Consider the following 23113-nt stretch of genomic DNA (forward strand, 5'->3'; position numbering starts at 1 on the left):
CCAGCCTCATTTACCCTGAAACCTTGAAGGTTCCAGAATGCATCATGCCTTCTCCCAATTCACAGGATTTGCGCAAACCTCAATTTAGAAAATCTTCGTCTTTACTTGCCTCCCCTCTACTCATCTTTTTGACACAATTTGATGATCACCTCCTCCAGAAAGCCATCTTTTACAATATGTGCCCTTCACCACCACCTTGTGTATTCCTGGAGAGTCCTGTAGTAATCTTGATACCACAGTTCTTACCACACTTTATTGTAATCAGCTTGTCTAGTTTAGCTATGGCACTCTAAATTATCAGAGGGTAGGTGTTGTTTTATCATCTTGTATTCCCAAAACCTAGCATAGAGCCTGGCACATAATATACACAATAAAAAGGAATGCTTACCCCATCTCCCTCCCAGAACTTCTGACGCCTTCTGGTCCCTCAGGATGATAGTGTATATAAATCTCCTCTCCCAATTACTGCAGTTAGCTTTAGCTCTACTCTTGCTTATACTCATCCCAGACTTGGCTGAGAGGCTCTTAACCAACCCAGACTGGTGGGAACCCTCCCCATCAGAGACATTTTGTTCTCCAGCCAAAGGAGGGAGACACAACAGCCCCAGTCTTGCTCCAGGTGCTCCTAACAACACAGCTATGACCAGGCACAGAACAGACTGGGTTATAGTTTGCAGGTTCTTCGTAGCTCCCTCTCCACCTAGTTTGCTCTGTTAAAGCAGTCTTGTCAGACACTCGTCTGGTGCTTTGTTTTGCTTATAGTTATCCTATGTACCCTGAGCCACAGAAAAGCCTGAATAGTCCTTCTACCTGTATTTGCTTTTCCCATTCTCTGCCACCAAGCTAAACATTTCTTTTGCTTTCCTGCACTTCTAATCAGGTGGTCTTCCCTCTTAACCAGCTGTCCTAAAATCCAATGTGGCCTAGAATTCCTAATGCCATCTCATTCTACCTGCTTCTCTTGGATTGCTTTTGAACTTGGTTTATGACAGCCAGTTCTGCTTCAAGACCAAGGCCTACACTTTGGGGTTTTTTTCACTCATGTTGCCTTTTTTACTCTAAATTCAACTTCCAGAAGCATGGTCCCCACTGCTTATACATAAGATTATATAAGTATATTATACAAGAACATAGACAACATATGACTATACATTTCTAAGATAAATCTCTCCTAAATGTTCTCCTTAAAGTAATGAAAATATGTGGGGCGCCTCGGTACTCAGTTAAGTGTCTGACTTTTGACTTCGGCGCAGGTCATGATCTCAGGGTCTTGAGATGGATGGAGCCCCACGTCAGGCTCTGCACAAAGCATGGAGCCTGCTTAAGATTCTCTCCCTCCACCACTCCCCACCCACCCTCTCTCTCTCTCAAAAAAAAAAAAAAGTAATAAAAATTTGTATATTTGTTGATCCTGCCAATAACAATTATAGAATAACTGCTAAGTTATTCAGAGGGGCACAATAATTAGGGTCAAAATTAAGCGTCTGAAATAGCTGGGGAGTTTTCTCCACACACTTTCACGTGATTGTGCTGTGGCTGTTGCATTTCATGGCATACCCATTTTTATAAGTCTATTTACGAGTGCAAAGAGGCTTAGCCACCACTGCTTTGGCCTGCCAGCTTGGACTGACTGCTGTTATTTTAACCACATTCCCCTTTAGAAAGAGCACAACCAACAGTTCCAAATTCCTGAGGGAGCCGTAACTGTTTATACTGAGAAAACTGAATGACACATCGCTTGGAAATTTGTTATTACTGAAGCCACTATTAACTTGTTTTGTTTGTTTGTTTGTTTTTATTTGTCCAGAGTGATCTCTTAAGGCTCAAAGTGTCATACTTCCACCCCAACAGTTAAGGGTTACTTGTCCCAGGAGCAGAAGCCTATCCTGGAGAAGAGCCTGGACAACTGGACACCAGGAACCAACACACCCTAAGAAAGGAAAATATCAGGGCTCAGCCAATGTTCCCGATCAGGCAAAGAACATCATTTTCTTTTAAACACTAATAATGACAATGACTAGGGCCTGCCAGATCTGGGAGTAGAACAGCCCAAGGACTTAGCAACTTAAGAACTCGAATTCTTACCTAAAGGTCACTTATGGAGGAGGAAAAAGAGCCCATTCTGTATGAAAAGTCATGCTTTAGAATAGAAAGGAATCAAGTGGTTAGTTTTTGCCAACCTGCTTCTGACCACTTTTGTCTGGGATATGTGCTTATGTGAGCCATCCTAACTCTGGAGGGCTGCCCACTTCCTAGTCTGTTCACTCATTCAGGTCTACCTCAAACCCAGCTTAGATGGCTTTTCTTAGATAAGACCCTGTTCACTTGATATTTGCCTCAGGCCAGCAGTGCTTTTCTCTCTGGATTCAACTTTGCCCCACCTAATCATCTAGTAATGATCCACACCAGGGATCCTGATTCAGGTCAAGCCTTGACGACATCCAGGAAAAAAATCTTCCAAACCCATATCCCTGAAGAGGATGCTTCCTACAAGTGTCAAAAATTGTTACAACAACAACAACAACATTGTTACAGGTCTGAGATTTTACCAACTTCTGCAAGCTGACAAGTTAGTCTGCCATAGTTTTTTGGATAGTGGCAGAAGACACATGACCCTTGGGTTGGAGACAAAAGATTGTGTTACTCATGGCACAGTCAACACCTTGAACTTCATGTTTGTGTTGGTTCCTCTTATCCCTCAAGTTTCATAGGTTACACAGAGCAGCCTATACAAGTGCTGCTCACCCAATGGGTTTGCATCACAGCTGAGATACCCTGAGCTTGAGAATTCCCAACTTTTTCTTACAAGAGATTGGGCTACAAGAAAACCTGTCCAAAGCGGCTCAGGAGGACAATAATGAAAATAATCATATTGGACAGCAAAAAGACTGGCTCTCTGCTCCAGAGAAAGATATTATTTTTATCTTCTGTTCACTCTCAGACATCTTTGAAAAGATCATCCAGAACAAAATGCTATCACTACCTCTGCTCACAAGATGTGCAGAAACATGAAAAACCCATGGAAATTGCCTCTTAACAGTAAGTTGAAAAAATTAGTGAATAAATGACACAATTTATGAACATCTCAGAGAAACAGACAAAGTAATGAGTATTCAATACAAATAGTTCATCCATTCTCTATTTCTCTAAATAAGCACACAAGCATATGTCATAAAGGTCATTTCTGTTGGCCAAGAAAGATTCTCATTTTATTTTATTTATTTAAATGTATGTCATTCTTTTTTTTTTTCTTTCAGATTACTGGCAGTTTTAACGAGTTAGTGGGATTTCTTCCCATGATCAGTGAACGCAGGCATTACAGTGCAGAGTCCAGAGGGAGGAAAGGCTGGGTGAGGGGACAGGAGGGCCTCAAGGCAAGGCCTGGTCACTTGATGACATGCAGAGCTCTTTTTAGGGGACTATGGTTCATCTTGGGGGCAACTGAATTCAGACACTCCCACATTTAGAGAGGTAATGTTCACATCTCATTCTCCCAGTTCTTTTGGTGGTATTCCTGAAGTGCTTTCTCTGCCACAGTGTCCAAAAACTTACAATTGTTCGGAGACTTCTGGGACCATCACAGTGATGAAGTCAGAATCAAAGAGCTTCGTAACCACCTTAGTGAGGCCAGAGGGAACACTGGAGTCAGAAGTCTGGAACTCACCATAGTGACCTGGAGATAGAATGGGTCTTCACTTTGAGTGATATTAGCCAGCTGGGACACCCAGATCAATTGTTCATTCAGCTGCTTCAGCAGAGAGGATGTGTTGAACATCTTCTCCTAGGAGGACTGCAGCAGCTCAGGGTACAGCTTGGTGAACTTCTCAGCAAGCTGGAGGGAACTGTTAAGCTCCTGTCACAACTGGAACTGTTAAGCTCCTGTCACAACTGGACCTGAGAGGGGTTGCCAGCCAAACAGTCCACTGATAAGATCTCCTGGCATTTGTCACACTGGTCCTTCATCCTCAGGCATCCTGTGGAGTTGTGACGGATCTCTCCTTGCACACAGCATGGTCTTGGTTGTCTTCTGTGAATTCCATTGGGAAGTGGTAGGGGATTCTATGAAAGTTGACATCCAGGGCCTGTTGAGCCTGGTGTGTCATGTCAAAGAAGGGCTGAAACATGTTGTGGAAGTTCAAGGGTTAATATGCCGGAGAACACATTCTGTTCTGGGTTATGCAGGACTTGGGACTGAAGAAAAGAGGCCTCTCCTGGAACGACCTGAAGGGTGTGTAGTGGAAGTATCCTGCAGCTCATGGCTGAAGAGTCTGTCGTGGAAAGTCTTGTCCATAATGCTGGATGTCCGGCTGAAGCTGTCCTGCACGATGTCCAGGGCACGTGTCAGCTGCCAGTCTTCTCCATCAGGGAGTCCATGCAGCCACCATTAATCCAGAAGTAGATGGGAGAACTGGTTCATAAATAACTTAAGCTGACAGCCAACCAGGCGGGTGTGTAGAACTTCATGCAGGTCTGTTTCAAGCAGGGCTTACACTCCTCCTGGAGGGCCACCATGGTGTCATTACATACCCCCTGGGACGCCTTCAGCTTCATTTCAGAATCCTTGGTATCACTTAGGGCATCCTCTTTCTTCTTCTTGGCTTCTTCTGAGTTGCTGAGTAGTGATTTGTGCTTCTACATTTGTTCTATTAGGGCTTTATCTGTGAGAGCATTTTAAATTTTCTTATTAATGTACTTACTCCCCTGTGTGGATACTTCCTGGAGCTCTGTGTCTGAGACTACCTTGTCTCCCAGAACCCATCCATTCTCCCAGGTCAGCAGCAGCCCCACCAGCAGCAGGAGAGTCTTCATCAGGTGTCCCTCTTCAATTATGGGATCCTAGCAGGCCTCAGTCAGTGGCAACGATTGACCATCTGCTGCTCCTGGTGATGCTGGATGGTAAGCATGGTGAGGCATGTATTTACAGCACTCTGCCACATACACAAACCCTTTGGGGCTGGCTGCAAACCTACATGACTCATGCCCAAAGTTGTATGTCATTCTTTCAATAACTGACACTCATTTGAATAAATCCTGCAAAACTCAATAGGTGACACTTTTGAACTTACCAAATGCTATTAACTTCATGGACACAGTTTGCTTCAAATATCATTCCATCACTCCACACATAGGATTTTTGTACAAATTCCTTGATTCTAAAAATCTTTACCCTAAAGACTAAAATGTAAATGACACCAAATTCTGAGGTTGAAATTAGTCAAAGTAAGGAGAAAATGCAGAAGAACTGTACTTAAAGACTGTGCTTCCAACTTTATAATAGACAGTTGATTACAGACCTTGGAGAGCATTTAAACTTGGGTCTAAATCATGGAATTAGTTCCACAATTACTCCCTGTCTTTTATGGCTTCCTTCTTGTAAGTCTCTTGGAATATCTTTTTAAAGATGGGGGTTTTTCTAAATAAATTAAGTTATTCCAGTCAGAATGGCATGAGCAACATTCAAGGAATTCCAAGTATTACGATGGTTAAGCAGCATTCTGCAAACTGTATTCTGGAGAACACAAGTATCTTTCATGATGTTAATAAATATTCTGCCATCCAAAACAACAACAACAACAACAACAACAACTCCTTGGTCAAGTAAGTTTGGTAAACTATACATTAAACTGATTTCTCAACTGCAGAATTGTTCAGATCCTTTGATTGGGCTAATGTAGTTCTGATTGGGCTAATGAGGTTCATTTATCATTGAACCTATAGTAGGTGGGTCAGTGATCTAATATGAAACATTTCCCAAACTTTTTCACCATGCAAAATTTTTAACACCAGATGATCTTATTAGAGATGCTAGATGCTTTCTGTTAGGGGCACTAGAGTTCCATAGAACATGCTTAGGAAGATTCTGGACCACCACTCTTAGACCAACCCAAGCTAGGCATGAAACAGGAAAAGTGAAGGTATTAAGATAGTTGGGAGTTATTTTTGCAGAGGCTCTTGAATTATGTGCTAAGATATTTGAACTTTATTATGCAGGAAAAGGGGAAATATTCTGTTGACACTTTTTTTTAAAGATCTATTTGGTATGTTTAGATGTGGTCATTTTAGTAAGAAACATATAAAAAACAAGAAAGTCTATGTTGTAGTGGATTCCTCCACAGAAGAGGAGATCTACAGAAGAGAATTACCTCTGTAAATCCTCCAATTTCAAAACTTAATAGCCTTCACTCTTCAGAAGTTACACTTTATGTCTAAGAATTCCTGTGTAGTAGTTTTAATTAATTTTACTTTTTTTTTTTTCTGTTCTGTGTTCATTGTTCTTCCTCTTCCCTGAATTCCAGCTCGGACTCAATCTTGCAACAGGAACCAGCTGAGACATCAGATCCATTCATGAATTGTCCCAGTCTGAATAAACTCACTCTCTAAGTTTTTATCATTGAGGCTTATTTTCCTAAGTTTGATCATAGTCAGAACTATTTTGGATACTCTAACCAAGTTTTCTTCAGGAATATTTAATAAGCACCTATGTAATGAAAGGCTTTCTAATAAGTGCCTGGAGAAATAAGAGGAGGATTTAGACATATTTCCCTTAAAACTTGAGTACACTTTTGGATATTTTGCTTCAAGATCAGATTGACTTAATTTCTTTCAAACTTCGATTATTGATTTGTTCGGCTAGTCACGGCCAAATGTATAAAGAACAACTCAGCCCATCAGTCAATGAATATTTACTGAGCTCCTACTACATGCCAAACATTATGTTAGGTGCCAGGGGTGCAGCAATGTGCAAGACGGCCTGGTTCCTACCCTCACAGCATTTATAAATCTAGTTGCTACTAAAGGCAATAAAATGAGTGTGAAATTTTTACTAGTTATCTATTATAAATGCTTCAAAAAGTAATTATTATTAGTTATAAAAGGGGATAAAACATATGTGGCACAAGGTGAACAATTAGTTAATCTGGGAGAAGGGTATATGGATATTCATCTTACCATTCTTCTGATCTTTTCATTGAATTGAACTTTTTCAAAATAAGACATTGGAGGAAAGTTTAATAAGAAAAAACTAGTCAGAAAATTAAAAAGAAATCTGGAGTCAGATTTCTTCTCTAATCTAATACTGTCTTGTTTAGTTGTAACATTTCAGTGTTCTAGGACTTCTGAGTTGATTATTTCCATATTAGGGGCCCAGAGGCAGAAGCTAAAACATTACTACATGAATAAAAGCAAAGACTTGGATTGCATTTTCCCTACCATAGAACATGCTGCTGCAAGTGAACAGTGTGGCTCTTAAGTTTGGCCAGCATTTTTGTTAAACATTTTATAAAATAGATTAGCATACCTGACCCATGTCCAAGGAGATGAGGAGAATTACAATGTCCAGGCGTGTTATTTGGTGTCCTTCATTTGGTATTTCTTAAGCCATTCTCTAAGACAAGTATATATGCTATAACGCGTATGATAACCTATGACAAGCAATTAACCCAATGTATCCACTGTATAAATGCTAAAATATACAAAGTGGAACCTCTTCATTTTACGAGTGGCAGGGACAGAATCAACACCACCAATAGTGTATCCAAACAAAACAGTATATGTTAAGAGAAAGTATGGGAGGATTTAAGTGACTTTTAACAATGTCTTCCCACTACTCTTAACCCCAGACCCACTGAATAGATACTATCATTATTTGCATTTTTATTTTCTCACCATTTCCAAGTTGCCAGATACATGTTTGTCTCTGATGTGTGACACGTCTAAACGTTCAGCAAGGAATGCATATAGAAGAAAATCAAGTACATGAGAGTGAGGGCCAGTGATAAAAAGAGAAAAGGAGCATGAAGGCCTTTAATGGGGAAGTAAATATAAAATCAAAGACCTGATGTGTATTCCCAAAGAATAGAAATATAGGTTAACAGATAAGCAACATTTCTCCTCTAACCGCTCATTCAAAAAATATGTTGCATGTCTCCCACGTGCCCGACACTATGCTAGACAGCGGAGATAAGAGAATACAATATAGTATCTACCTTTGAAAAACTCAAGAGAGTCCAGCTAAGTATTCAGACTAACAAAAGAGAATCCAGTGTGCATGGTGGAGATAAGAGAGGTAGTAGGTATAATGGAAATAGCAATGTGGGCCTTAGAGTCAAACTCAAAATTATAAACAATCACCTTGGCTAAATTACCTAACTTCCCTGAGCTTTAAGTTCCTCATCCGTAAAATGCAAATAATAATGCCTACCTTGTTCTATAACTTTAAGACTTAGGAATAAGGCATACAAGATATTGGGCACACACAAGTATTCAAAAAGTTATCATTACAAATACTTCAACTGAGGTCCGTGTATAATGATTAAGGAAAGCAAAATTTGCCCCTCCTAAAATGTTACAGCTTGGGGAATCCCAAAAGCTATGCTAGTGTCCTAAAGGAAATTGAGATGTTGAGTAGAATTTAATGGAGGGTCTCTAACAAGAATGAGAGCAGAACTAGGGGACCCAACAAGGCATGTTGCATCCCCAACGACCAACAATGGAAGGGAGCCATTATCACCCCTAGACCTGAGCCCAGTGAGAGGCAGAGCCTTGGGAGAGGATCATACCGTCTACAGACACACCTGGTGTGGAGGTAACTCAAGAATCTGATGTCATCAAAGATAACTATTACTTTCGTTTGATAATCATCTAGCTGATTACAAGTTCATTTTTCCATTCATGTTGCCTGCAAGAACAGAAGTTGCTGGCCAGTTAACACAACAATTTATACTGCTCATTGAAAAATAATGACTTAAATGTAAGTGTAAAAATATGTTCAGACAATCAAATAACCTAAAGAAGCACACTGCTCCAGCTGTGGGTTTAACCCAGCAGAACATAGGGCACTGTTTTCTGGGTATTGTGCCTTTATTAATTCAGGCTAACTATTTTAGCCACTCTGCAATCTACAATTAAAATTCCCAGGCCTTTTTACTCATGAAATATTGCTGAGCTATGATTCTATAGTAAATTTTTTAACCTAAATTTGACATTTTGCTTTCATCCCTGTTAAAATAGTTTTATTTCAGCACTTCGTTTCAACACATTGGGATACTTATATGTTCCATGTAGCAGCATCTACAAATTTGATAAGCATATTATTCTATGTCTCTTTCTAAGTTGCTGATAAAAAGGTTGAATGCAATTAAGGATAAGAACAGAGCTTTTTCTATTCAATCATTTAAAAGAATTTGGGCACCTAATATATACCAGGCTCTATGTTAATTGCTGGGGAAGCAGAAATTAAGAAAGAAGTAATAGAATTTTGGTTAGTGCTAAATGGTACAAAGAAGCAAAATGCAGTAATAAACTAGTGGTTGGTCAGGGTATCACAACTTTAGATAAAGGGACTACAGAGATTCACTGAGCCCTAAATGATGCCAGTGAGACTGCCCTATGCATACCCGATGGAAAAGTGTTCCAAGAAGAGGGAAACAGGAAGTGCAAAGATTACAAAACTGAAATGAGCTTGACATCAGCAAAAAAGAAAGACAGACAATTTGGCCGGAACAGAATAAGCAAGGGAAGAATAATACTTGATGTGTTTAGAGAGGTGGACAAAGATCAGATTATGTAGGGATCTGTAGTCTCCAATAAGGAGTTTGAATTTTATTCAAAGTACAGGGACACTTCCTTCTATCCTAGCACTGATCCCACTGATCTATTTATAAATATAGTTTTAGAACAATAACCTTACTGTACTAACAGTCAGCCTAGTTAAAATCAAGAATCAAGACATCATGGAAATTATTCATGGGAACACAATGAAATATTCTCTGCCAAACAAGAATTTAATCTGCCTGAGAAACTTATCGAATACTTTACTTTACACATTGGGATTCTGCAAAAGCAATCAGAAGAGAATTTACACAAGCTCCCTACACTATCTACAATCTACTACATCTGGGCCCGACCCTTCCTTGCCTCCTATCACTGTGGATGAATTATCCTTTTTGTGAGACCAACCTCCCATGTATACATTCATACGTATCAACTCTCTCTTAATCAACATCACTTCCTCTCTTCTGCATCTCAACTTTCGCCTTCAAACTCATCAACATTAAATATGCAGTAATTTCTCCAATCTTAGATACAAATCTCTCTTAGCCCCTACATCCCTGTCCAGCTACCACTTCATTTCTCTTGTAGCTTTTATAGCAAAAATTCTCAAAAGAGTTGTCTATACTTACTGCTGTAATTACTCTCCTTTCACTCTCTCTCAAACCCTCTCCAATCAAATTTCCCTACGCACAGCTCCTGTGGAATAGCTTCTACTCAGGTCACTTGATTTGTCTGCCTCACTCATTGTTGGTTGTCCAGGCAATAGCCATTTCTTTTTGTCAACTGTCTTGTTCATATAACAACCATGTGCTTTAGGGGATATGGGTCTTTCTCTAGCCTGAGGGTCAGAAATCAAGATTAGTTTCTAAGCCATTCACCACAATTGCCATTACTGGTACCTGGTTTAGAAAGGACAGGCTGTCACATTTCTGGCCAGTGAAACTTCAGGGAGCTTTTGCTCTTATAATAAAGTGAATGTACTAGTTTAACTATTGTCCTAATGGTGAACATTAGATGGATTCCAATTTAGTCTTAATTATTAATCAGACAGTGACAAACATCTTTTTGCAGGTAGGAGTTCTGTTTTCATCCATTTTGTTGATAGGACAGAATTCTGGAAGTCATCTTTTCAAGAATGACTTTTCACTCCCTTCTCCATTCTACCATCCTCTCATATAATTATATGTTGCTTATCTTTTAGCCCTCAAATCAAGTTCACTCCCCACTCCCACCACCCATTCTTAATCAGGTTCTCTGGTTCTTCACCTTCTTTGAAATATATTCCTTTCCTTTTGGATACTCATTTCTCTAATAACACAATGGCAAGTATCATTAGTTGATAATATCTATCTCCCCATAAAATCATAAGTTCCATGAGGGCAAGAACTTTCTCTGTTTTTCTCATCATATTCAGCACCTGTCGCACAGTGTAGGCACATAGTAGGTACTCAATAATTATTGTTGAACATAGCAAAGCAAGCAAGCAGAAAGGAAATCCTCTGCACAATAACACATAAAAGTGTTTCATATGCAGAAATGTGCTGAATTCAGACATTCTATTCTGTTCCTTATTATGTGAATAAGTTCATTTCATTCAGATGACACATTAGATAAGTTTTTCTTTATTATTCTAGGTAACAGAAACAAATTCTGGGTAACTTCAACAAAAAACAGTGGAGAGAGGGATTTACTGGACAAATACTGAGGCATTTCACAGGATCAGTGGAAGAAGTGGACAACAAAACCACAGGAAGACAGGGGCAAAGGCAACTAGAAAACCTTACAGTGAGAGTTCATAGACCTTATCTCTGGGCATTGCCATTAACACAACAGGCTTCCAATCAGACCAGTTTGTGTGCTTCTCTCTTAAAGTTTCAAATTGTCAGAAGAGAGAGTATGACTGGCTCAAGTGTGTGTCCATTTACATCTGGATCAATGAACTTGGCTGGAACATAGGAGTGCCGTGTAGCATAGGTATGGCCACTAGAGGCCTGCTCCTGTGTTCTAATCCATTTCCAGAAAAGACGAAACTATTGTGAGCACAGTGGACACCACAGATGACATCCCCTTTAGATAAGAATAAGGAAGACGTTTATGGTATCCAGCAATCATGCCAGACCAAGGGAAGGGGCAATTTAGGAGTCAATTCTGTGAATAAATATCTTAATATAGATTTTTATTTATATTTATCATTATTTTTCTTTATATTTATAGTTATGTGTAATTTATATTAAAACATAGTTTAGCCTTTATTATGGAAATTTTCAAACATGTAAGTAGAGAAAAAAGTACAGTGACCCCCAATCTACCCATAATTCAACTTTAATAATTGCCAATATTTTATTTTCCTTATTTTATCTTCTCTGCATCCCAAAACTTGTTTCCTAGGGTATTTTTAAATAAATGCCAGATACATATTTCACCTTTTAAGTATTTCAGTATATATCTCTTTTAGGTAAGGAATTCTAAAACTATAACCATAATAGCATTCTCATACTGAACAAGGTAACAATAATTGCTCAATATTTGACGCTATTAATGTATATCCAGTTCTATAAGACTTGCTCTCAGGGCACCTGGGTGGCATGGTCAGTTAAGCATTTGACTCTTGGTTTTGGCTCAGGTCATGATCTCAGGGTCATGAGATTGAGCCCCACATCAGGCTCTGCACCAAGTGCAGAGTCTGCTTCAGATTCTCTTTCCCCCTCCCTCTGCTCCTCCCACTCATGCTCTTGCTCCCTCTCTAAAATAAATAAATAAATAAAAATCTTTTAAAAAATATATAAGAATTGCTCTCTGCTGTCAAAAGTTTACAGTCTAGAAGGATTGGTAAGACCTTTACTTAAGTAACCAAAAGAAACCAGCACCATAAGAAAAGTAGAGATGAAGTATCATGTGATGGTCAGAGGAGGGATGGTGACGGACACTGAAGAAGTAAAATAGATATTGCAATATGATCAGGAACCTAGAAACAAGTATGTGACCAAAAAAAGTCAAGAGGATAACCAGAAGCTAAGGAAGTGGAAGATCCAAAATTCAAATCAGCACCTGGGACTGAAGGACTGATGTACTTAAAGGAACAATGGCACAGTCTAGAATCAGCAACAGGGACACAAAGATAAAGAAGGGAGACCTAGCTATCCTGATCTCAAATAAGGGGCAAGTATAAATCTTCAGTCAATGATGAAACCAAGAAGAATTAAGTCTCAGGGACACTCAGGTAAGATATGTGGGTCCAGCTAAATCTGTTGTTTACTTCTGGCTTCGCTTCTGATTGTATAGGACTGTGATGCATGATTTGTTAAATATCTGAGCACCACCCCTGATACATGTAATACCTCCATGACATTGGCTTTTAATGAAAGCTATCCTTAGTATTCAATCCAGGACTGGAAACAGAGAAGGAACTCAAATATACTCTGACAGAGCATATGAGTACATAATTGTTATACTGCTGTTCAGACACTTTATTAAGCTATTTCTAAAGCTATATAGAAAAAACTCATTCATTCATTTACTTTGTGTCTTTAGAGCTCCTACTATGATAGTTTCCAGCTACATTGAGAGATTTCTTCATTAATTCAAGTACAAATTGGCTCCAAAAGAATCATGAAGAAAGAACATTCTAGAGAAGTATTTTTTCTCAATATGCTTCAAAAAGTATACATTTCTTAGTACTAATTAGAAGACAACCTTAAAAGAGAATCATAAGATTATAGCCAAAGTTAGCACTGCTATCAACTAGATATTTCTCATGTTTACAGAAACATGAATGTAAAAATCATACATCATAACATAAAATATCTGATGAATGTATGCCGTTAACTGAAAGGGAAAGCTCCTTTTTTACAAAAAAACACAACAGCAGTAATATTTTTAGAATTACCTTATTCATCCATAAATTAAGAATTACCTAAAGATCCTATATCTCGGTTATTTCTAATAGTATTTTGATCTTTCTTATTACCCTTTCAACAACTAAAAAAAAAAAGTGGAGCCAGTGTGACTATCATTTATTAATCACCCAAACATTGATTTCACATTCTTATCTATATAACTACTCTACTAGTCAAAGGGATTCCTGAGCAAGTTTTGTCTTGTATGGGAGGGCTAAGTCAATTAAGCTCCTAAAAACAATGTGTTAGAATGAACAAGGCTGGTTAATAATGGATCACTGAATCATTGGGCAGGAAACATCTTTGTTACATAAACAAGCTTATAAAAATGGAGTGCAGAGTAAGAAATTTGGTTTTCTTCACAAATCGTTGAAGGTCATAATTTAAAATTATAGTAGTCTCCTCAAGCATCCATATCAGGATGTCTGGTTTTTTTTTTTTTTTTCCTGGAAAGTAAATATTCACATTAAATAAGAAAAAAATTGTGCTCTATAATAACAACAATAAAATGCAAATTGTGATTTCCAGAGTTACTCAGAAAGTTATGGCCACCACCTGTATCAGTTAGAATCCCAGCAAGATATGAGTAGGTGCATAATGAGAGAGTTGAATGTAAAGATCTTCAGAAGGGGTGAGCAGGGTCAAGGAAATCAACAAATGATAGTGACATGCCCCAAGGCTAAAATAATTGGGAGTCATTCTCATTGTTAGATCTGAAAGGACAAGAGGAGCAAGCAATTACTGAAACCTGAAGAGGGTTATAGCTGTATGTGTGGGAGGAGGATACTGACAAGCAGCTGTGGACTCAGCTAGAGGAAAGCAACCATGAATTCCTGCGGAGTGGGAACCAGGGTGAATAAATACCCTAACCTCCCTCCTTCTGTCCTTCAGATTTCCTTCCAATTCCTCCTATTGGCTGAACCCAAATGGAAGCCAAAGGGCAAGGGAGCAAATTGATACAGTCCATAAAGATCAGTCAGAGTAGGATGGAGGGTGGATCTGGAAAGGCAATGGTAAATATCCAACACACATTCCCTTTCACCACCATATCTGCAGTTTGACCAGCCTTACATATTTTTTCAGCAGTTTCTCTCATTCCCACGATGGTCAAATCAAGAAGCAATCTAAGAGGTATTTAGGAAGCTCTATCTAGATTCTAGCACTATATTAAACTCATAGAAGAATATAAAGAAGTACAAGACATGGATTCCGTCCCCAAGATAAAGCCTGCAAAATAAAGGGAGCAGGATAGTATATATAACAAGGCATAGATTATGGAAAGACTGAAGATTTCGCTTCAGGCAAGACCAAAGAATCTTCTCTAAGGCAGTTTCACAAGGTAGCATGTATGAGTTTCAGGTTTTGCAATTTTTATAGATAATGCAGGAAAAGGACATTGTGGAACAGAGATGGTCTTTGGGAGTGACACTAAGATTGCATCTTTAGAAACACTCTAGTAGCAACCTGGAACACTGCTCAGCCTATTTTGCTGGGTACTAGTTCCAGAAGAAAAAAGGAGGATAAAGAAGGAGAAATTGCCTATTCTTTTCATCCTCTTAATACATACATTTACCCAAAGAGTAAAGACAGACATAATACCTATTTTCAACATTTGTAGGAATATCACATAAAAGCTAAACCCAACATCAACTAGTGAAGGCTATTTCCTCCACCTGAAATGCTTTCTTCACTTCCTCATTGTTCAAATTCCTATTATTCAAGACTTCACTCAAATATGAACTCTAGATAACTTTTCCTGAGTATTCCTGGCAAAGCCAAAACCTCCTCTGAACTTTCACTTCTAAAATGATTAAAAAGAGATAATTTTCAATAGTACCCTGGTTTGTATAATTATTTTTGAAAAAGCTACCTGGTTTTTTTTTTAACTATTTTATTCCAGTATAAAAATTTCATTAATGATACATATGACTTGCTTTGTTCAGGATCAAAAGCATTGCCCAGAGACCTTTCCATGGTAATAAAATTTTCTGTAAGAGAAAAGTAAGAACTTTCAATAACCATTGTACATTCTAAGACAATAATTCTAAATTTGAACATATGAAAGTTTTTAATATAGCATTGAAAGAAAAACCTCTGATTAAATATCTCATCCTTTGTTGAATAAAAAGCTATTACTCAACCACCATTCATTTATCTTTTATGGATTTTTCATAGCAATAATTGTGGTTGTCATTTTTTTGTTCTCTAAGCATACCTATGGGATCTAATGACTTCATAATTTAAGAAGCCATTACTGAACCTGGTTAATTTTGAGAAAGAAAACAGAAGCACTAAAAACCTTATTATTTGAAAACCAACCATGAGGTTGAAGAATGTATCCTGGAACTACATAGAGCAAAATAATACAAACAGAATGAAAAGCTAAATAAAATAAGTACAAATATGAAGAAACAATATTTTTCATCTCAAATTTCCAATTAGGATTCTAGAAAGCATGACCATTTGGAATCCAAAACAAGGTGAAGATGAGGGAGAAGGTGAAAGAGCTGCAATCTCATTCAATTTCCCATTTGAATTGAGTATATGTCTGGTATGAACACAGAACTATTCACTTAAAGCAGGTAAAAAGACACAACTTCCCAAGAAATTCGGAAAGAAAACTCAGAGCTATTCATTCATGCATCAAAGTGTCTGGGCCAGATACTGCTCTATCTCCCTCCCCACTGGTAGGAGTGGGAGAGATACTAACCGTGTTGTCAAAATTATACATGTTATAAGCTGAGAGGGGGAAGCAAGGAGTTAGCATTTGTGCATGGGCCAGGCCCATTGTATTACAGAATCCTACTCAACCTTCACAATGACCCTATGAGCTAGGTATTACTCATCCAATTTTACAAATGGGAAACTAAAGGTCAGAAAATCAATGAGTCACCAAGTTTAATCCACTAATGAGTGGTGGGTTTAAAATGCCAGGTAAGATCTGACTCTAGAGCGCATTCTCTTTTCTCTACCCAGGGAGAGGTGAATCTTGAGACACATGAGAACCTTGAGGCACTTCTGCATAAGTACTTTAGAGTGTATGTAGTGTAAAAAACCACTGTGCCTGGAGAAATAAAGTGTGGTGGGAATACAGAGCTAGGAGTAATTGATTCTGTGTGGTGCCATTAAAGACCATGCATTATTTGGGGAATGTGAAAAAGACCAATCTGTTGTCTAGAGCATAGGAGGAAGTGGTACAAATGGAAAGTGAGATTGGGTCAAGCTATAAAAGTTTAAAGAGGTTGTTTTCAGCCATGCCAACGAGGAGCACGATGATATATTATGTACTGAAATTCAGATTTCAGAAAATAATGGAAAAATTACAAAATTTTAAGACAAAAATATTGTTGTGGCCTGCAGAGACGAAACCCTTCATTTAGATAAAATCAAATGCCAAGCTTTTCTAATGCCAAGGAAGTTATTGTTATGCAAATCACCGTTGTATTTCTGTTAATTGGGGCTTGTTCTCAATGAAAGAGGAGGAGAAAAGTTTTATCTTTAAAAGTGGAAATTAAACCAATTTTAAAATATACAATGAAACTCAACAAAATTGCAAAGTATGTTTTTCTATAATTAATACTTTTCAATGCCCCCATTTTCTTTGTTGTCAGTTTACAGTGTTCCCAACAATTTGTATTGTATTTTTTTTGTCATTCGGTAATATTCAGTAATTCAGTAATTTTGTCTTTCAGTAATAGTAAGTTCTCATCATTGGTTAAAACTTGTACAAAAAAAGCAAACAAAAGTCCACATGCAAGATGAATAAGCATTTAACACCATCAGAAATTCCTCCCAAGCCAAAATGGAAGCCTAGGATTAAAAAAAAAAAAAAAAAAATCCTTGTTGATTTGATCTAGAGTTAGTTCTGTAACCTCAGCTTGGTACTTAGGACAAACTCTGGAAATCTGTGCCACAAAAACTAAAGCATTTTCCTCACACTCGACAGTATCATCTAATCTCTATGGCTGGTCTTTCACCCCAGTTCCTGTCTTCTGCCATTGGGACAGGGGTGCTTAATCCCTTTCTGCTAGGACTAGGGTTCTGAGATTGCTGCTGGTCTGGCCACCAGGGGAATTGTTAATAGAGTTCTGCCTCATAATGGGTAAACCTTTGCAAACTGTGATGCCACTTCCAGCCAGATAATTTGTGTATCACCACTATCAGGACAGTCCTGCTGCCATTCCCACAAAGAGTACCACTCACCCCACCCCCACTCCAACTGCCTACTCCCTCCATCTCATTTTCTTCCCTTCTTAATGGCAGGTACCCTAAGATGTCAGCAAGTCCCATGAAATCGGATGGCTTCAGTCCCTGTCACTGAGCTCACTCACCATTGCTGAAAGTGAAAAATGTAGGGCTTTTGTGTTATGGTAATGTTCATTAGCATCTAAATGAAGCAAAGCACTAAGGCTAGCCAGGTCCGAAGCAAAATTATAGAAAAGTTGAATATTTCTAAAATCGCCAACATTTGTATCTTTTTATGAGTTATATCAAATATTCAATCCTTTAGACCCTGCTACTCAAAACATTTTTGAAATGGGAATAACTTTAGTATTAGCTGCTAACCCCTAACATCACAGTTGGGGTTTTTTTTTTCCGGCGTATAAATTTTTTTATTGAGATACAATTCACATACCATAAAATGGACCATATTAAAAGTATATATTTCGGGGCACTTGGGTGGCTCAGTAGGTTAAGTGTCTGACTCTTGACTCTGGCTCTCAGGTCATGATCTCAGGGTCATGAGATTGAGCCCCACATCAGCCTCCACATTCAGCAGAGAGTCTGCTTCTCTCCATCTCCCTTAGCAGGGAGCCAGAAAAAACTCCATATCCCTTAGCAGTCACTCTCCATTCCCTCCTTTTCTGAGCCTCTGGCAAGCACTAATTCACCTTCTGTTTCTATAGATTTGCCAATTCTAGACATTTCATGTAAATGAAATCATATAGTATGTGGTCTTTTGTGTCTAACTTCTTTCACTTAGTATAATGTTTTCAAGGTTCATCCATGTTGTAGCATGAATCAGTATTTTATCCCTTTTTATGGCCAAATAATATTCCATTGTGTGGATATATAATTTTTGTTTATACATTCATCAGTTGACAGACAACTGGGTTGTTTCTACTTCTTGGCTATTATAAATAATGCTGTATGAACATTTCTGTATAAGCTTTTTTATAAGCATGTTTTCAATTCTCTTAAATATATACCTAGAAATGGAATTGCTGTATAACTCTCTGTTTAACTTTTTGAGAAACTATCAAACTGTTTTCCAAACTGTCTACACCTTTTTACATTCCCACCAATAATGTATGAGAGTCCCAATTTCTTCAAATCCTCATCGACACTTACTACTTAAAAAAAATGATTATTATAGCCATTCTAGTGGGTGTTAAGTGGTTTTGATTTGTATTCCCTAATGACTAATGATGTCATTTAAAAATAATAATAATAAAAATTATATAGTATTGTTCAAAACATCTGTTTCCTTGTTGATTCTCTGTCTGGATGTCTATCCACTGCTGAGAGTAGAAAAAATAATAATAATTAGGTGTTATGTCTGTAAAAAAAAATAACAAAAACAAAAACAGGGGTGTCTGGGTGGCTCAGTTGGTTAAGCATATGCCTTCAGCTCAGGTCATGATCCCAGGGTCCTGGGATTGAGCCTCACATGGGGCTCCCTCTGCCCATTCTTCCTGCTCATGCTCTCTCTCTCTCTCTCTCTCTCTCTCAAATAAATAAATAAAATCTGAAAAAAAAAAAAGAGTAACAAATGCTTTATATGTTAACATCAATAACATATTTTCCAAAACTGAAAAATTAGAAGAGTGCTATTGTTTTATATTTGGGCAAATCTCTAAACTATGGCTTAAGTAGGTAAGAGTTGGATTCTTATATCTGCTTCTATATTTAATCCATTGTAATATGTTGTTGTGGCTGAAATATAAATCCAGCCTCACCTAGATATACAGTTAGACATGGGAAGAGTATTTTTTAATAACCTTTTGAGATAACTGCAGATATTTTTCAACGGTAACTACACCAAAACTGGGCAAAGATTAGTTTTTAGAAGTTAGTTGCAATATAGAATCTAAAACCATATCAGCGAATTTTTCATTCTCTGTTATAGAATCTATTGGCTTGCCTTGGTCTTTGAATGGATTTTTACCCATGATTTTGTAACATCCTGCACTGGTCATTTTGCAAATATTTGCTCACTGAGTTATACAGAGCTTCCAAATGTTGACATAGTTCATTCATTATATATATATTTAAATCACATCCATTAATTTCATCAATAATCTCATTAGAAAAATCTTTAAGTGTTCTGGGGCGCCTGGGTAGTGCAGTGGTTAAGCATCTGCCTTCGGCTCAGGGCGTGATCCCAGCATTCTGGGTTCGAGCCCCACATCAGGCTCCTCCGCTAGGAGCCTGCTTCTTCCTCTCCCACTCCCCCTGCTGTGTTCCCTCTCTCGCTGGCTGTCTCTCTCTGTCAAATAAATAAATAAATTCTTTAAAAAAAAAAAAAAAAGAAAAATCTTTAAGTGTTCGGATATTGATGAGCTGACAGATACAGGTTTTTCAAAATTCTAATTTTATCATTGGCAACAAAAACTATTTTTTCCTAAAGGACAGATTCACTTCATTCCCTTTCAAGATAGTGTCTGCCAACTAGCTAAAGCTCAAAAATCACAGTTTGTCAGTTGTTGTTTCAAGTAAAAATGAGATGTAGGGAGGGGAGGCAGAGATAGTTAATTCGGCTTCCAAGTCAAACAATTATGCTTGTGTTTTGCACATTTTGATGTGCAGTAGGTTTTATTTGTACTTCCCATTTCCTCACACTGATTCTTAAAAGCTATGTACTTAGGGATCAAAATTAATAAACTTAGTATTTTTCATGCCTCATTAAAGATATTCTTAGGTGAAACAGCTTTCTTTCGTTTTTTTTTTTTGCAAGTATGTGTGTAGAGAATACAATGATTTCTATGTACTACTGATACAGTTAAGTGCCACTGCCTTGATTTGTGCTGGGGAGCAGGGTCAGCCACTATGGCTTTTGTATCATCAGCGCAAATGTTACCATGATGAAAAAGGCACATAACATCTTAGTATTACTGTGAAAATAGTTTCAACCTTGCAGACTTGGCTGCAAGGATCTTAAGGACCCCAGATGTCCACACTCTAAAGAGTGCTGCCCTAGGCAGCCACTGAGTTCTCTTTGGAATAGAATGCTACTTAATGAGTTATTGATATTTATGCTATCAAGAACACTGAATATGAGAATGCTTTGGAGAGAAGTGGATTCTTTACGTAAGTTCTAAAATTTAATCTCCCAATTTTCTCACCTATTCTTTTCACCGCCTTTGCTACAGACACTATCCAAGTTCAGACACCTATCACTTTATGTGTAGATAATGCCCTGAACTGCTCACTGGTTTCTCTGCCTCCAAAATCTCCTTTCTCCAAATGCTCTTCTACACAAACTGCTGCAGATTATTATTCCTAAAGCCCATTTTGACCTCTTTGTGCAGAAATTTCTAGTGACTTTTTCTGCCTCCCAAATAAAGTCTAAATGCCTTCATTTGATTGTCAGGGTTCCCCTTGTTCTGGATCCAACTTCCAGAGAGTTTTCCCCACTTTTTCTCTGTGCTTTCCAACTCAGAACATACGTGACACTTTCCAACTTGTAGGTCATTTGTCTGAGCCTCCACACCTTCCATGTCTGGGGCACTTCCCTACCTTTTAAATCTTCACAGATGGCAGTCTACCTCCCACTAAAGAAGCTGAAAAGGATGAATACTTGTTTTCCCAAAAAGTGTGGTAGTTAGGACATGGGTGTATGAACAAGGCTCAGCCAATCATCAGGATCAAACTCTAGGATTTTGAATGTAAAGCTAGTGATGTAAAGAGCCAGAAAAGAGGGTGAGGCAGTAGATTCATTTGGCAGTATCAGGATAGGACAATGAAACACATTGGAAGCTATAGTAGCACCCAGTATCCAGGTGCCACAGTGGTAGCAGTGCCAGCACCAGCAGCATCTGGGAATATCCGGCAGTATCAGTGGCATCTGAGCAGCAAGCTATAGAGCCATCATCTTCATATACCCTGGGTGAACCTGGCTGGACTGACTGGTCCTGACTAAGAGGAAATAGGGTTTCCTGCTGCCCAGTAAAGTCAAGTGGCAAAATCCACAGGCTCAAAATAAATTTCTATTCACTTTTTCCATGTAAGAGAGAAAGCATTGGAAGGTCAAGTAAAAGATTTATCTTCAGTCAATTATTTTTGTGTGGTTTATTAGAGCTTAGAACTAATGAGGCCATAGTCACTATTCCAAAGGCCAAAAAGTTAAATCAGCTATACTGTTTGGCCACACACCACTGGTTAGGGCACAGAGGTGGCAAGTGACCATACCATAGTCCCAGGAAAAGAGAGTATTTGGGTCAATGTGATCACACTCTAAGTTAATAGTTCAGTGAATCAGTTCCAGTATCCTCATATATATTAACCAGAGTCCATTGACCAAGTCTGTCTCTCAACCATAATCTGGCTGAAAATTCCATTTATTTCATGAAATTTGAATTGGCATCTATTTCCTTGCTACTTACATCAGTACATTATGGGAACAGAAACACTTCCTTCTATTAGGCTCACAGAATGGCTAACAAAAAAGACACCATAATAAATAAACCCTCTGCTACTTGGTTATTAGGCCTTTACTAATTTTTTGCGTGTCCTAAATTTGCACTTGTTTTCATGGTTCCATTGACCTCTGGATCCCACAAGTATATATATGACTTATCATTGTGCAAACAACAATGCATTAGTTTTGTGTGATGTTCTGTACGGCAATTTTGAGAAAGTCCATTATGAAGGGACAGATATCATTTAAAGTTTGGTAGCAAAAAGTTTGAGAAAAGAGTTTAATTTATGTGACCTAAAGTAAAGAAGGTTTAACAGAGACTGACTCTAGTTTTTGAGTATGAAAACACTTCCTACATAACTAATAGAAAATAATAATTCTCAGTCTCATGTAGCAGATGGAAATTACAGCAGAGAATTTAAACTAGACATTAGAAGAACTCTAATGACTGTGAAATGTGTGTATATTTTATCACAGGATTATAGAGATTTTCAAAATATATATATATACCAATTTTAATTGAAAAATAAAGTCTTTCCTGATAAACAATTACAACATTTTACCCTTGATGTAACTTGAATAACACAACTGAGGGAAAGATGCCGGCTCCCTCTGAGAAAACAATAAGCTATACAGTTGGTTGGTTTTTTTTTCTTTAAAACAGGACAAAATTGACGGTTGTTTTCAAATAATTTACCCTTGCTTCTGACTCAGGACCAACCAGAGAAAGTCACATATGCTCCCCAAGCAAATCACATGCAACGCGGAATTCAATTCCAAAAACAGGATGACTCAGTTGAACTTCCTATATCAAGAATCTTTGCAGGGATGGAGTGATAAATAAGACACATCTCTGCCCTCTGAGAGTTAATACTGAATGGAAGGCAAGCCGAATTAAGCAAATATAAACGTAATTACAAAATAAGACAAAGTATAACTGAGAAATACCAAAAACAAAGTCCTATATTTCTGCAGATCATGTCAGTGTAATGACAACTTATTGGGTTATAACGTCGGTGACAAA

At 38.0% G+C, this 23113-nt stretch overlaps 1 protein-coding gene and 1 long non-coding RNA gene across 14 annotated transcripts in view; one reads left to right on the forward strand and one right to left on the reverse strand.

Annotated features, from left to right (window-relative positions):
* LOC130542910 (uncharacterized) overlaps window positions 1-5562 on the forward strand; it is a 66335-nt gene extending 60773 nt beyond the window's left edge. The window contains exons 2-3 of one of the 3 annotated variants that reach the window (XR_008957791.1): window positions 1808-3039; window positions 3258-5562. This is a non-coding gene — a long non-coding RNA (uncharacterized LOC130542910). Of the gene's footprint in view, window positions 1-1807 lie in introns of all 3 variants that reach the window. The other 2 variants (XR_008957790.1, XR_008957789.1) reach the window with 2 other exon arrangements.
* The window catches only part of SCEL (sciellin), a 279618-nt gene that overhangs the window by 227370 nt on the left and 29135 nt on the right, over window positions 1-23113 (reverse strand). The gene's annotated exons all lie outside the window — the stretch shown is intronic.

This window comes from Ursus arctos, unplaced genomic scaffold (assembly GCF_023065955.2).
Source record: "Ursus arctos isolate Adak ecotype North America unplaced genomic scaffold, UrsArc2.0 scaffold_10, whole genome shotgun sequence".
NCBI classification, from domain to species: Eukaryota; Metazoa; Chordata; class Mammalia; order Carnivora; family Ursidae; genus Ursus; species Ursus arctos.